This window comes from Pieris brassicae, chromosome 1 (assembly GCF_905147105.1).
Source record: "Pieris brassicae chromosome 1, ilPieBrab1.1, whole genome shotgun sequence".
NCBI classification, from domain to species: Eukaryota; Metazoa; Arthropoda; class Insecta; order Lepidoptera; family Pieridae; genus Pieris; species Pieris brassicae.
In genome coordinates this window covers 18,394,348-18,411,734 of record NC_059665.1, presented here as the reverse complement: position 1 = coordinate 18,411,734, position 17,387 = coordinate 18,394,348, and the positions used below count along the sequence as shown (strand labels likewise).

Here is a 17,387-nt window from a genome sequence, read left to right as displayed (position 1 = left end):
TATTGGTTGTTAGTTTTGTAAAACAAAAATAATTTTTGAGCTAACCCGCCTACCGCTTAAAATAAAATGATTGATGAATCCTTGCTCCATAGTTCTTAAAAACTTCGCACATCATGGTTAATTGAACATCAGGGCCCAAACATTTTAAATGATTTTTTTAATTTTTTTTAATGTTTTATTATTTCTATTATTACTACTATCTGTGTAATAAAAAAAGATGTTATCTACCGTATTTATTGTTTATTACTTACTTCTAATAATAGGTAATTGTAGTGGTCACATCGAGCTGTCATCCAGGCCTATAATTATTGCAACAGATTGATGCAATCATAGCGTATATAGAAACATATGCAGTACGTTTGTTTAGTATTGATTGATGGTATTATATACATGTACAGCTTGACCAGTCGATCGTCTATGTAGTATTATGACAATTGCTGTTTCTGTTACGATAATGAGACTACTAGGACTTTAATTAAATTAGAAACTAACAAATAGCAGAAATAGATTCTCCGGTGTGAAAATTGCGATTTCCCAATACTTCTTGGAGCAATCATGACAATTAATTGAAATTATCGAGCTCCTGATGATTTCCAAATGAAAATATCTCACAGGGAATCAAACTGCTAGATACATTATACTCTGACATTTTGCCATATAGTCTATATATATGGCATATTATATATAGACTATATATTATATTGTTAAATAATGTTGTTATGTTAATATTAAAAAGTAAATTCCCAGAAGAGAAGAGAGGTACACGTTGAATAATGTCGGCTATTTGCAAAGCAAAACGTATTTGTGGAAACCCTCGCTATATTCGCACCTGTGACCCGGCCCTACCCAGTTCTGTTTTAACTTGACTAGGCCTGGTATTGTTACTAGAACTAAAAAACATATTGTATTAGCTGATATCAGTTACTATGATTAACGTTGGTTAATTGAGCATAAATGTTCGTCTTAGTTTTAAATTCCATATCCAACTCTCTATAACAATCAAAAGTAGCGACGTAGTCGAAATACACTCGTAGTTGTTCGACCAATCTAGTAAGCTTACTAATCGTACTTCAGCTCATAATTGATATGTTAGTGTGCACTTATTCGTACTTAAGGCAATTGACATTCATATTCATATGTCTTGATAAAATATATATCTATAATGATGCTTGAGAGGCACGAATACGCAAAACTTTCATAGAAAATATTCACCCATTTTCTGCACAATATTAGAAGTCGTAAAAAAGCTAGATGGGCAAATAACATAATGCAATAAAATAGGATTCAGTGAGGCGATAAAATGGCAATCAGCTTGTCTCGAGTTTGCCCGAAGGCAGATATTTGTGGTAAGGAAGAGTATTTATCTAGACCCTTGATTGGTTGAACTTGAAATCGTATTAGCCACCCCAATACCTACACATAAATGTAAATATCGACTTTAGTCGTTTACGGGTACATAAATAACGAAATCCAAAGCGAATATTTTTATTATTCGAGAAGAAATTTGAGCAAGACTTTTACTACAATATTGATCGTAGATAATCACGATAATTATTTTTTAAATGTATAAAACATATATTTTAGCTTGTGTTATGTGTTATATTATATATTATTCCCCAAGTCACTTAAATAATACTAAATTTAAACTATCCAAATATCATGAGGCATAAGAAGTAAAATAATGTTACTGAAATAACCATTTAAAAGTTGACATGTTAGAAACATTTCATTATAACTTTGCGGTGTAGAAGAAAACAATAAATAACGGCCCTAAATACATTTCCTTTGAGAATCCCAGCCTCTTTTGTACATTAGCTGGGTATTATGATGGATAAATGGAAGACATCCGTTCTCGGTATTGTTAGCAGAACAAACCAACTCATACATATACAAAACAGGAACATTAATTGTATTTAATTTATGTATCGGAGTGCAAACTTTGGTTCCAGATTAGCTATCAAAATATCGTTCTTAAGTCCTACAATATTTCGACAAATGTGTGTACGCTGGCACAAGGCACTGTATAAATCCATACAAGGTACAAATGTTTAACAGATTGAGAATACCTGATTAACTTCTTTAATTAATGACTTTTTTTAATGTGTAAACCCAACCTAATATAATTAGTTTTAGTACCGTTCTCTATACACTTAACAATATTTTGAAACTAAAATCTGTTTAAATAAGTCTAGTAGAAAGTAGTAAGTAAGAACTTTTTTTTCAGTTACATAAATTGTGAGGTTAGAACTCACTCATAAAAACGAAGACAGAACGCGACTCACCTTCGTAATTCTTTATGATTTCAGTGCGTCCCTTGTCCTCATTTTAAGAATTCTTATAAAACAAAAACTCTATCGGTTATGAACGAACGTTAACTTGACCTATTTTATTCTCTTTGTAGTTCGCTTAAAATTTTACCACTCGGCTTAAAATGTTTTAATGAAGAGAAAATGTAGCTTTTCAAAGGCTATATTATGTTTAAAAGAAACTTGAATGCAGTACTGAAATGAAATGAATAAAAGCTATACAATAATATTTAAATTCGAGTAAAGGTATCTACAATTATTATAGTTCTAATAAATTACGATTGAATTTACATGTATTTCTTTTGAATGGATTATTTCAAATGCAGCTTTGCTCCGCCCGTTCTTGTCCGTGTAATTTAAATTGAACTAAATTAAGTTATAATGTATGATCGGATATTTAAATTTAGGTGAGATAAAGAGTGCATAGCTTAAACTGAGCTTAAACTACGGACTTAATTGAATATCCACTTACTGATTCCAAGAAAGTACTAAAACTAGGCTAATTAAGGAAAGGTGGAGTAAGAATTTCGCAGCAATTTCCAAGTTTATTAGCCCACTTAATCCACTGTAATACCGGTATTCCTAGCATACGTTGCCGTATCCCGTGATATTAAATACGACCGTAACAACTTAAACTTGTCAGACTTCGCCAACAGAGTATTACTCTCTTTGATGTTGACGAAATAAATACTGTTAATTACGGAATAATTAATTACTCAAAAGATTACCAGCACGTCGCATCGCCTATAATACCATGCCATGTTTTATATACAACGCCCTGCTTGCCTATTTCTTCATATGACCGGATGTATACTCCTGAAAAAATTAATAAACTCGACGTTGCAAATCGCCTGCGATCGACGTAATCTGGTCTAGCATCTTTTGTGATTAACTGGAGGTAACTTAAATATTTAACATTATTTTCTATCATAAATTACTAACTTATATGTGTAAACAATTTAATGTGGCAAATATATCCTCCTTTGGTTTTTTAATCTCTATCAAAAAGTTTAAAAATGTACACATATCGCGTGGCCAAATACTACCATCGTAACAGAAAGAAATAACATTTTTGGATACACTTCATAATTGTATAAAGAAATTTGAAATAATTGCTTAGATTTTTCTAAATCGAAGTAATTCATTCACTCTTATATGGTAAAGAAGAAAGATTTGAGTTTTATATGTTCCTTGTTGTTGTTAGTGTTGATTTTTAAATTAAAAAAAAATCTTGTTTAACTCGTTACTACTCAAATTATTTTTAAATAATACATATGTATCCCTACAACGTGCAAGTATATTGACACGAAGTTTTCGGTAAAGATAATTTGCCATGTAATCTTATGTCAAAAGCAAAAGCATGATAATCAATGCTTGTTTGTATTTTTATTCTATAGTTGTAGTAAGCTAAACCTCTATACACATAGTCGTCACTTCTAAAAAGTTGCGTACCCAGCACAAAGGAAGAATAAATAACTACCATACATGTCTATTTTTTTCCAATTCTTATAAATATAAATTGACGTACGCTAAAAACCACAATAACTATAAATTATTGTTATCTTTTACTTGTGGAAATAAAGTATTGATTGCAATTTTAACTATTCTAGAAAGTTGTAGAAATCATTTATATAGGTAAACGTTCACATACCTTCTTAAATGACAAGATAGCCTAAGCATATTTCTTCCTAGCATTCCATTACACACAGCTGCAGTTCATTTGCCCTGGTATTATTACATCAGTCAGTTTCATCTGCAGATGCCGAGGGGCACAAAACCCAGTCTACAACTTGTGAGCGTTTTATTGTTACGACTTTGGAACATTGTATATGGTGGAGCCAATCTGCCCTAAAGTAATTATGTGCTAATTACTGTTTTACCAACTTGTTTAAAATTATTTAACTATCCAATTCTTAATGTTATCACATGATTTAATTAAAGCACTCTGTTAAGAGCTATTTACGACTTCGTCTCTTCTCAATCGTCTTCAAAAAAAAATTACGTATACTGTTTTTGTTAGCCTCAGGCCTAGGTCCTAACCTTTTTTAATTAGTGCAATGATTAAGCCTTGCTTATTATTTCATTCCAGTTTGGTTTTTATAAACATCATGTAGATAGTTTTAGGCTAGCGTAAGGTTATAAAAGATAAAAAGAAAAATAAATAATAAGAGAAGAGAGAGATAAAGAGAAAAATTTCCTAATAAATGAATGAATAAAACAAATACAGTCTGTAGACTGTGTGTTACATTTGGTAGTATTTTTTTATTGTCTCGCCGTGATACTAAAATATTATTTACATATACTGTTACTTCGTGATCTTAGTTGAACTATGTATTTATATAATTTAACTCCCCTGGCAAAAATGAAATTTTTAACTTAACGAAGTGAAAAAATGTGTAAAGTTGGCTTTTGTTGGTAGTATTTAAATAATTACACTGACAAAAACTAAGAAAAACACTTAGACATTAAGAAAAACACTTTTTGAACGGATTAAAGCTATGTATTATTTTTAAAACTTACTATAAGTTACATAGCTTTAACTTACTATAAGTTTTAAAAATAATACATAGCTTTAATCCGTTCAAAAAGTGTTTTTCTTAATGTGTAAAAGCTATTTTAACAAAAGACAATACTACTAAGAAAAACTTTTAGTTATAAAAGTGTATTATTGTAACCTATTTGCAATTTTATACAAAAATCTTTTAAATTAAATTCGAATAATTAGAGCTATAATTTATATACGTAGAATGTAATATCTAATCATTATAACTCCTTAATATTAAAGGGATGTTAAGGAAACCCCTAAAGACTTTTAGTAAATTAAACTCCGCTTTAAATTGTTCTCTGTAAATGTATGCGAAGTAAATCAGTGAAATCTTAAACGTTTCGCTGTGCTCGTAGCTTTATTAAATCTGAGAACGTCACTTGAAAGAGAAAACTAAATAAACATAAAATCCTATATTGTATGTATTTATACGAAGAATACGTAAATAATCTAAGAATAATTTAATTTTAAGAATTATATCATAAGTAGTAAGTACACCGTCATGTCTTATCAACGTGGAAATAGCTCATCCTCACAAAGAAAAAAATAAGACGAAACAGTTACAGAACTACCATACGGATAAAGGGTTGTGGAGCTAAGGGATTGATACACGAGTTATGTCACAAAAATAACCTTTGTCCCTATACTACCCAATAAATATGATATTACTATCCTACAAGAGTATCTATGGCAGATATATCTGTAATTTTCATTTATTTATTCTTTGTAGATAAGTAAGATTTTTACATTTCGTTTCGCATTAAATAAGATAAGAACAATCCGCTAGACAGATCACTAAGCAACTGTTATCAATTAACCAATTTTATTCCCGTTAAAATCCACGTAATTATAAATGATTTATCACAGAGACCCGTCAAGTGGAAAGTCTCCGTAAGCGACGTGGTTTATTGAATTTTAATTTGAGCGAAGTACGTTGATACTAGTAGCTTAATATCGTTTTTAATCACGGTGCTTAAAACTACATCCCGTTGAGATACTGACCGACGTTTAACAAAGGTGAAAGCTCCTCCTCTGGCTTTGAATTACAGAAGAATTGCTAATGAGAGAACTATAATAAAAATCTGTTTCATACACATAGAGAAAGCGTTCCTTTTATCGTCTCAGCTAAAATATAAAAATATACTAGAAGTTCAATTTACCTTTTCTAATATTTAACTGTGAATAAGTCAATGTATGGAATTAGGTTACGCAATTTCAAGAGGATTTTGAATCATAATAAAAAGAACAATGGCTTTGGAGAGCTGAAAGTATTGAAAAAGTTGTCAAGTGCCCTTCACTAGTACCGCAGAGATGGCCCTTCAGAGAGCTCCGATCGCCTCTCGCTCGCCATTTATTATTTCATTTTTTAGTTAGTATAAACATTTTTAATAAATTTAGAGATCGAATAAATTAATATTTAATTTCACGTTACGTACATTAATAGTTGTGTAATTAAGTAAAGTATAATCTTTATTCATACGTGTAATCGTCATGACCAACACAAATCTATCGGTTTGTTAAAAATTATACTTTGTGGAGGACAATCATGTGTCATCAGTCATCATCATCAAATATAATTTTTGGTATTACCAAATTTATATAATTTTGATTTTACTTGTTACTGACTTTAATTTTAGTCAAAGGAAAGTTTTTTTAGCTTATCTAAGCTAATACATTAAATAGTAATCAATTATAATAATAACATTAAATATTCACCATGTATACAAGTCCGACACTTTCTTTTATCACGATTGTAAGTGTTTAATAAATACAGTAACTTGATATATTTTAAATCTTTATTAATAGTATACAATGTATAATAATAACCAAACTAAAATAAAGATATATACTTGTATAATTGACAATATCTTCAGATATTTAAAGTGGTCTCAGGGCAGTTATTTCGATGTTAATAATTAATAGCATTAACCTAATGTACATCATAAAAATGGAATCATATGATCTGGCATCTATATAATTATTAGTAATAAGTAATTTTGCAGTGAGTGAAATGGAATCACATTTGAAATCCTTATATTATATCTTAATTAGTAACTTACGCCTTTAAAAATGCCTATTTTAATAAATTATAGCAAAATCTTAATAAAGACGCAAATTTTATATGAAGAAAACTAAGTCCAACTTCCATATCAATGTACGCTAATAGTAATTAAACATTGAGCGATCTTAAATCTCCCGACTCGTGTGCATATATGTCTATTATAATTTTTAAAAGTATCCCGCTTAATTTCTCTATATCACTTTAATGTACAACAATCCTTAATAAGATTTAAATAGACATATTTGTGTACTGTATATATAAGTAGATAAAAATTTACCAACTATTGGCACGAAAATATGACCGTTAATTATAAATAACCCGCCATTAAAGTATTCTAAGCAATAATATTAATGTTTCGTACAATTGGCACAGGGTACTATCTATTATGGTCTCTAAATTTTAACTAGTCATTAAAATCATCAGTTTCAACGTACTCAACTATGCATTTATGCATAACAAGTGTTATCCTATACTGATTATGACTGTTGCAATGAATAAAAACCGTCGAAAGAGGTCATTTGCTCCCATATTAGGTCAACAACCCTACTAAATTTTCAGATACGTTAATCATAATTCTAAAATAGAATTAAAAGTATGGATAAAGAAATAAAGGAACAAAGTATAAGATGTTCAGAGAAAGACAAGGTGCGCCGTTTTCTTTGGCTGGAAGAAATGAACTTGGAGCGGCTGGTGACGCATGCTCTTGTACTTTGGACTCGTCTACTCCACTACCTTCACCCTCATCTTCATCATCATCAGGAGGTATTGTCGCATGTTTTAATGCCTCAGCACGTGGCAACTTAGGAGCGTGTGTTGAGTTTTTAGTCGAGGTGCTCGCAAAGGTCACGGGAGCTATTGAGGTCGAAGTCGTATTTGCAGTTACCATTTCATAAATGGCTTCGTTACTGACGTTAGCGTACGTCGTGAATTTAAAAAATATCTCTGTCAAATTGGCGTCGCTATTCGCTGGGAAGTTTGTTGAAAAATTGAGCAGCTCGTCCCGTAACTGTGGATTGTAAGGCGCATTGCAGAGATTGTCATTACATATGCAGGTCAACAGATATTCAGTTTTGTATTCCAACACGCAAGGTGACTCTTGAGCCGCTCCACAGCCAAGAGTAATTGTTAAATCTGTAAGAAAAAATATTATTGAATGCAAAATAGACATATTTATACAAGTGTAGACTGTTGTTGACCATGACTAATAAGTAGGAGTCATGTATTATATTTAAGGTTTTATTCTCTCCATTTAACGACAATTCTCTATAACGCCATAAAATGCAGTCTCTTCAGTGTCGTTATATAATGTTTACACTGTATGTATATTTACATGCAATCATACAAACCGTAAAAGTCTAATCTGAATGTATTACCAATTTAAATATTCAACGCGCTACAGATAGTAATTAGAATTCAATTAGTAAGTTAATATTTGAATTAGGTCAGAGGGTAAGAACTTACTAGGAGTTGACGCAACTGTAGTGCAATAGGGTTGTTCATCAGGACACATGCCGACGCGACTGGCATTATTGCCAAAATGACATTTTCGAGGCTGGATACCTGCTGACATATTGTTTGTTACTGATGGTCAAGAAAATAAAACACGATTAAATTTCATTTTTACGTAGATGTTTTCTGGATTCGAAACTTCTAAACAGGTTTAGAAATATTGTCTATGGTTCTAAATCATTTTTGTAAGCTTGGCCTACATTCAATCTGCAGTTAAGTGTAATGTTATTACAATTAGGAAACGAACTGAACAGAACCAACGCTTTCATTTTAAGTTACTACAATTCCACTTAATAAATAACCAATAAACCGTAAATCTAAACCTAGCCATAAGATCAAGCTCTATTACTCTATTATATAATCTTAGTATTATAGAGTATATAATAGTACCGAAACCTAATCAAGTCTACATTTAATACGATTGTGTTGTGCAGCACGTTTCTAATTTGCTTTGTGCACTTGGAATGGAAGATTGCACAATATATGTATATGTCAAGGGAATATAATAAATGTATTCCTAATATTGGTAAATATTTTTTGGTATTTTGGTAACTATATTTTAATAGAAAAAAGCTTTTAATCAGTGCAGTTCACAAAAAAATAGAAATTACATTATCTAATAACGCTGAGACTGTCAGACTATAGTCTGACTCTCGTAATGTAACTGTTATAATGTTAAGAATTAATTATATTTAATAACACGATGTTAAAACGTTATTTTTAATATATATGGCAGTGCTTTTTTTAATTTCTTTTGCAAAAATACTTTTATGTAAAGCGTGTGTTTAAACATACATTCCTTTTACCGCAATTTTAACTGACTAAACTTTCCTTTGCCTCTTTAATCTCCGCATTTCCTATTTTTATTTTCTCGGCGACCCAAAAACTGCTGGAACGTGTTTGGACTAAATTCAAGCTATTTATACGATATATTTTAAACGCTTTTGTATAATGTCCTTATCCATTTAATTTATTTCATTAGGTACTTGCCATGTTAACGTTTAATGTTTAGTGTAAATTACACAAAAATGCTGAAAGCTTCTCTTACAGATATTTTTTTAAATAGCTTTTAAAAATTCATGCATGTAGTTTATATTAAAGGTTGTTTATTGTTAAAATGGTTGGCAGACAGCGTTCTGTGTCCGAATGAATGTTTCGTCAGCAAAAGAACTCGGTGAAACAATGCAAATTAATTTTTCCATAAAAATGATTTTTTGCATATTAAAAAATCAAATAAAAAAGTTCATATTTTAGAAAAAAAATCTTTATCAATCATTAAATTTCATGATTCGAAAAGATAAAAACATAATTGTTAGACTCATAAAAAATTCAATCATCGTTACAATAAAGTTTATGAATACTCCAACACGGTGTGTTGCTTTGGGATTTCGACCGCAAACTTTTATATTCTGAAATCAACATAACAATCACGTTTGTTACCTGAATTATTCGGAAATATCTTAAAATACTGTAATTTAAAGATGTTTATTCAAAGAGGTTATTCTTCAAAATTTATTTAAGATTCTACATTTATCGCGGAAAATTCTCTTAGAATATAGACATAAAGTAATTATTTGTAGGATAAATTGATAAAGAATAGTTTACAATAAATTTCCGCATACTGAAATTTTGGTAACAATGTGCTTTATTATCTTATATGCATCAAAATAGTTAATCAATAGAATCGAAAAAAATGCGATAAAATATTTATAACATCAACCTTGACAAAGAATACTAAACTAAATATTAAGTAAGCCCAATTTATCGAAACTAATACGTCATCACTTTGAGCATAAAACAAAACTCGGAAACGTAGAGCAATAATTTATCGTTATTAACATATTAACATCAAACTTAAATATTATGTATGTATATGTATGTACCATCATTGAGAAGAAGAATCCTTATATGGTGAGCCCTGATGCAGTTTCATTAGAAATCGACATGGTTCAGACTACATCGTGTCAACTCAAAGACAAATATTTAAAGTCGTTACTGTGATGCATAGGGTTAAAACTGAAAGTGATGGGATACATTGATAGGAATACATTCGTATTGTGAAAGGAATTTTGAATATCAATATCAAAACGTATTCGTCTCATGAAGTCGACGCTCTGTACGTCTCAATTCCAAGTCGAAGACATAGGTACAAAAATTCTAACTTGATTTCCAAAATCGCTTTTTTTGTCTGGATGGTGATGTATATCTGAATAATTTTAACGATGGACTTATACTCAATACTTTAAACCTTCCTCAAAGAAAACGTAAATAGATACTCTCAAGTAACCTTGTAACTAAGCCGTGCCCTACCACTTCAAAATCTGATGTTGTCGACGGTATAACGTAGTGCCTTACGGTTCGATATCCGTTCCTTTAATAAAAAAAAATTGTCGAGGAAACATACCAGGACAACAAAGGGTTTAAAGTTTTCCCAAGAAATGGATATATAGGGCAAAGCCGGTTGACCAGGCTGAAAAGGGAAGTCGTGTAGAAGCCTCTACTATATCCGACGTATAAAACGAGATTGAGAGGTATTATGATACCTCTTCTGTTGTGCCTTTAACGTGTCTAATGACGCACAAGCTCGACTTACCCGATATTACACTGGAGACATACCAGATATCCCCTTATACCAGATAAAGATGGCTGTGAAATAATTAAATAACAATAAAAGACTAAGCGAAGACAACCAATGAGCTGCTGAGCGCAGGTGGTAGACTAATCCGCAGAATACTTCAAAGACTCTTCACATCCGCTTTGCCAAAGTATAACCATGCCAAAAGCATGGTACAAGAAGAAATTTTTCGAAAAATGAGATTAAACACGATTTAAAAATTACTGACCTTTTGCACTACTGAGCCCTGTATATAATCTGTTTTCTAAAGTTCTCATGAACCATCACTATCGCAAGCTGAATGAGTTTCATGCGATGCCTTCAAACACCTTAAATGTAACTATCAAGGCCTTAATATTAATAGCGAGTAAATTGCCCCCTTGAGATGCCCCGGATGATAAAGTTATCATGACAGAGTCTCGGGAATATCTCAACCGAATGCTCTTCGACCTCCAGAGAGTCTCAAAACAAGTAAGTCTTGAAATGACTCGCGTCGTTCACACGCGCTTGCTCCAGTAACATTGAAAAACGTAATTATCTAGGTATTTGAGAAATATGTCATTCCTACAACAACATGGAGGAAGAGATCAGTCGAAGAGTCCGCCTATCCTAGCCACCTCAGCTATCTAGCCTTTAGTTATTTAAAACATGTATTTTCAGCGATTGCGTTCCTTCACTGCTTAAATCGAATTTGCAATGACGAGATACGTACATGAAAGTCACTGACATAGCAAACAGACCGTATAACCTTAAATGGCAATGGGCGGGTCATATTGCCCGAAGAACGGATGGCTGATGGGCCAAAAAAATCGTGGAATGAGGACCAGTCGGCGAAGCGTTGGACAGCCTTCCACTAGGGGACAGACGCCCTGGTGAGGGTGGAAGAAAGGTGTTGGTAGCGGACTTGAAATTTAACGAAGAGGCCTATGTCCAGCAGTGGATGTCAACAGGCTGAAACAACGAATTGTCTGTCTACCCACTTCACAATGCACGATTCAATTATTCGAGAATAGCAATTATTGTTACGGATTGTTAGTCGCACCAGTTGCCTTACAAAATATACGTAATAAGCACATAAATGTTTTTACCTTGTACATGACGAGACGTGATTCTAAACAAAACATATTCAACGTTTACCTTTGTCCAATAAAATCATTTAAGTACGGTCTGTGAAACAGCCTGAAAGTTAGTACTAAGTAAAGTAATTAAACTTGTTAACCCTAACATTAAATTTATTATTCGATATATATACGTAGTGCGGCACGTAAAGTTTATTACTTTTTCTTTGTTTTAATAACGAATATTGTATTCGAATAATAGGAATTTTACTACTATTCAACAATTCACGAACCTTAAGAAATAAAGATATAAGACTTAAGCTGAATGTAACTTCAATCTTGTTGTGTTCTGTTAAGTATAAATTAGCTAATTGTTAATCATTTACGAAAAAGGGAAATTTAAGTTTACAATAATAGATTTTAATTATTGACCCGTGTGCAAGAAATTAGAAATTTAATTCCTACACAAATAAAACAACTATAAAAATAATACAAACTTGTGTGTGGTAAAGCAGCAATCCTCGTATCCACTATCAGCATCAATATACAGAAGAACATAGCACAAGAAAACATCTTTATTCTCATCCCTACAGAATGTTTGTAACAATCTCGCTTGATATTAATAAAATAATTATTTTTTTATGACTATTCTAACGAATCATTCATAAATGAGTCCAAACTACAATTTCAATCAATTACCATTATATAAAACGAAAGAACGATATTGTTAGCAATGACGCCGACTTTTTTTATTTCTAAACCAATATATTTACATCTAATTTCATACTTATAATCTATAAGTGTTTCTGTAATATACGAATAATGAATAATAAATGATGTATGTTAATAAATTAATCACGTTTCCATTAGCTCTCGTAGCCCACTAAATAATTAACTTCGATTCGCGATATAGCTACAACGAAGCGTAGCTCGTTGGCTACGTCCCGTAGACGACTGACGTAGCTCTAGTGGCTTGTAGCCGACATCCCGGACTACACTTCAATCAGAATACGAATTGAATAATTTTATGCCCGAGATAATGAAATTAGATAATCGATAGTTTAACGATTATAACATTAACCCTTAAATATTTTGGTAGAATTTTTATACTAAAAAATAGCAATAGCTAACTCGATCTCTAGAATCCTGAATTTTATTGAATTCTATAATTATGTTGCTTCTCAGGAGTCTTGAGTCCTAAATATGTACTGGATTGATTCACTGGTTTTCAATTGATAATATTTTATTATACACAATCTAAAGACTAGATATATACATATTATGAAATACTGTGCTGCTAGACATATATTTAATTAATTAATCACAAATTAGTCGATTAAATATTGCGCAGTGGTGTGGACTTAACATAACGTAATTGAAAACAATTATCCAAAAAGCAATTAATGCAGCTTATAGCAGTCATTTCGATTGTACACTCCCATGTTGGATTATAGACAAAACCGTTTATGATACAAACACTTTCAATTGACTATAACGACAGTTTACGTCATGTAACACCGTTTTATTAAAAAATAACGAGAATGTTTATAATTTTAAATTAACCTCTTGATATGCAACTGTTCTTTCTTTATAATCGCATTTCGTTATTATATTAGGTCTTAGTAGCAAAGTGTAACAATAGAGAAACAAATTTCCATTAACAGATTCATACACAAAAGCTTTCACGTTAATAAAATTTAAAGGATAGAATTTCAGATTTCGTTTTCACATACCTTTGAGCACGAAAGTTTGAAAGGATACTCCGCATTGCGGAAAGACTCTAAAAGAAGTAATTATTTATTACCAGTTGGTGCTCACGACTTCGTCTATACGTAATATTTTTTACTTTTATAATATTAGGATGGGATATATCCAGACAGATAAATCTCAGGGAAAGGTATTCGGAATAACTATGAGGGCAAAGGGAGGCTGGGAGGAATGTAACATTAATTGGCAATCTCCGTATCCAAATGCCCTCGCTCGAGTGTTATCCTCAAATATATTAGTTACCGTTCATTAGTGAGATTTGAGGTTGCATAATATTGTATATGTATAAGCGGAACTAGATGATTTTTATAAAGTACCTTACCTACGATATTTTTATGTGTGTCTGTTATATTAAAAAAAACATCCTTATATATTTTCTTATTAACAAAAAACTTGAAGATAAATATCATCTAATATACAATAATATTGTTACGAAGACGGGTCGACTGCAATGTTTCTAGATTTTTCCACTACTTAGAGAACTTTTCAGCAGGCTGTATTATGATTTCTGACCGTTTCAGGAGAGGGTCAATCACATATTAGAAAATTGTAATATCCATAATGTTACCCTAGTTTTCAGGAAGCTGAAACATTTTTTCAGTCAGTTTCAGAACATGTGAAGTTGAGTGGTGCAGTTTTCAGGAGACCCGTTTTCAGGCGTTTTCAGGCCTAGGTATAACCCTTTGATGAAGGAATATTCTAGACCAAACTTTCTAGGTGTGAGACAAGGATGAAATGATACGAGAGAGAGAGAGAGAGAAGATCAGAACTTTCTCGAAACTAGACTGAGCACTTTAGAACGCCGTACAACAAGGACGGAGCAACGTGCGAAAGAGACAAAGAGTGCGGACGTTCTAGAATTGTGCAATCGCTACTCAGTAGCAAGCCCGCCTAGAGAGTTCTCGAATATTGTTTAGAATTATTCCCAGGGATATATAAGAGAGCCGAAACGCGACTAGTGACCTTTAGTTTTGAATGCGATAACAAGAGTGAAACACCGAAGCGATAAAGTGCGAATAAAGTGAATACAAGTGATAAAGTACTGTGTGAAGTATGCATAAGTGAAGTAATAAGTGATTGTTTTTGTGTGCTATAAGTGCATTTCTGCAATTAATTTGTGCCCATAAATTCCTCATTGATTTACCAAGAAATAAACCCTTGAATAAATCCACGGCATTTTCTATCCGATCCCCTAGCTCGTAACAATATATACAAATATGGAACTAATAATACGTTTTTATAGAGTACCTTACCTACGATATTTTTATGTGCGTCTGTTATGATAAAAAAACATCCTTATTTGTTTTCTTATTAACAAAAAAAACTTGAAGATTAATATCATCTAATATATAATAATATATACTTTTCCCGGCTTAGTTGATAATGCACTTAGGCTAGATTTCTGGCAAACAAAGGAAAGGTGTCAACTTTAACTCATATCTTAATGTGAACAATTCCATATTTAAGTCATGAACTAATTCAACAAAACGAAATATCACTAGCTGTAGATTCTAATTTTAAATTAAGAAAACTGTGCAGACTTTTACGTGATGTAAGTTTAAAGCTAAGTGTGTGGATTCCATTAAAGGACTTCGAAACTTTGTAGGAAAATATTCGCCCCCAGGAGATGAAAGTTTGGAACATGAGTTCCATACAGTTGTAATTTTATTTCTTTAAATAATGATGAATGGGAAGATAACACTAACAAAGAGCATTAAGTGCTCAATTTGTTCAAGTTAAAGAGTAAAGTTATTATTTAACTTCATGGTCATGTTGTTTTAAAAAAGCTTTCAATTTAAACAATTATTATTGTATTTCAAGATTAAAATTAATTGTTATATAAATTATATTTTATGCTATGAGATATATGAGAATGTTGCCATGCATAAAATTTTAATTAAAGATATAATAATTTATCAGAAACCGTCGTGAAATGTTCAGAGGAAATGGGAACGGCGCTCACACGTAGATATTTAATGAATTAATTAATGAGTTTGGAATACTTTGTTTGGTATACGCCTGTGAGCGACACTAGTGTTATTTTTGTAATAAATAACTGTACGTATTGTAATTGTTGTAGCATATACTGGACACAAAGTAATAACATTATGAATTAGAAAATATAGATATTGGATTGGATCCAAAGCAAATACAAGTGAGGATGGCCGAATGAGTTCAAAACGTAATGGAGTCGTAATCAAAGTGAAAACGGTTTAATCAAGCGACTGAGTTGGCTAAGCGACGGCCTAATGAAATTATCTGCGTAGCCTTCGCAGATGCCAACGATACCTAATTTTTTAATATCAAATGGATTTGAAAATTTACATAACACTTCTTTACATCAACGCGATATTTTACTTTACGTACATAGTTCAATTGCTTTGAGCTCAGCAAGTTACGTAATAAGAAAAATTACAACGACAAAATGCGATTGTAAGATGTTTATACATTTTTCGTTCTTAATTTATTTTCTTTTGGAGTATCCTTATTCCTTAGTAACCAATTTAAAAAAATAATTATTTGGAGGTTTTATATAATAACATCATTATTTAATACTTGTTTAAACATTATCCCATGACCCACAGAGTGAGAACACTATCAGGTACAATGTATTTATTTTTAATTAAGAGTTGAATTCATAACGCGTCTATCCTAGTCCTAACTTTGAAAAATAATATAACACGAAATACTATCGCCCATAGAATATTGAAATATTTATTCTTAGTATATTCTGCAGATGTAAAAATATTTTATATACGTGTATATTATTCATAGCTTTTTAAAGGATTTTTTTAAATACATGGGATAGAACACATGATAATGAAAAACACAGGCATGGCTTCGACAAACCGATAACATTTTGATGAATTGCTTACATTTATCAGGGGATTGATCACACAATTTTGAACGGTATTATCGTATTTGGTCGTGAATAAATCGTGGCACTACTCGTAACGATATTAGAACGTTATTTGTGTAGATATTGTCTGCTTAACATTTCAAAAGAAATCTATTCATTATTAGTGTTTAAAAGAAATTTTTTTTTTGTGATATTTACATAGTATTTAGTGCGTAATGAACTGTATGACTTCTAGTTCTAGTACATAAATTCAAGTATAACATAATTACATTACAATTCTTACACAAAAATATTACAATACTTAAATATGGCTATCAATTTATTACAATCGTATCGTATAAAAATATCGTACAAAAATGCTATGGCATACGCCTTCCCCATTTATCACAAGAGATGCCTAAATCCATCTACACAAAAATAATTTTATTGATGACGGCACTTACTTTTCGACGTCTTCGACGAATATTTTGAAAGCAAAAATTTGAAGCGAAATTTCTAAATACTTAAGTCTTAAATATATCGTCATACAATATCCTGCTGAATCGTTCATTACTCATACATAGAAACATACTTGATTGATATCTAAGAGCTTTAAGCTTACAAATACTAAGCATTGTGACTTGGTATTCGAAAGATAAGAAAGAAATTGAGAGAAAACGACCGCTT

The 17,387-nt window shown here is 31.4% G+C and overlaps 1 long non-coding RNA gene across 1 annotated transcript; it reads right to left on the bottom strand.

Annotated features, from left to right (window-relative positions):
* Positions 1-7,912: 7,912 nt before the first annotated feature.
* Positions 7,913-13,036, bottom strand: LOC123710582. The gene is made up of 3 exons (XR_006753849.1): positions 12,592-13,036; positions 8,375-8,473; positions 7,913-8,044 (listed from the first exon to the last, which is right to left on the bottom strand). It is a non-coding gene; the product is annotated as an uncharacterized LOC123710582 (long non-coding RNA).
* Between the last annotated feature and the right edge of the window lie 4,351 nt (positions 13,037-17,387).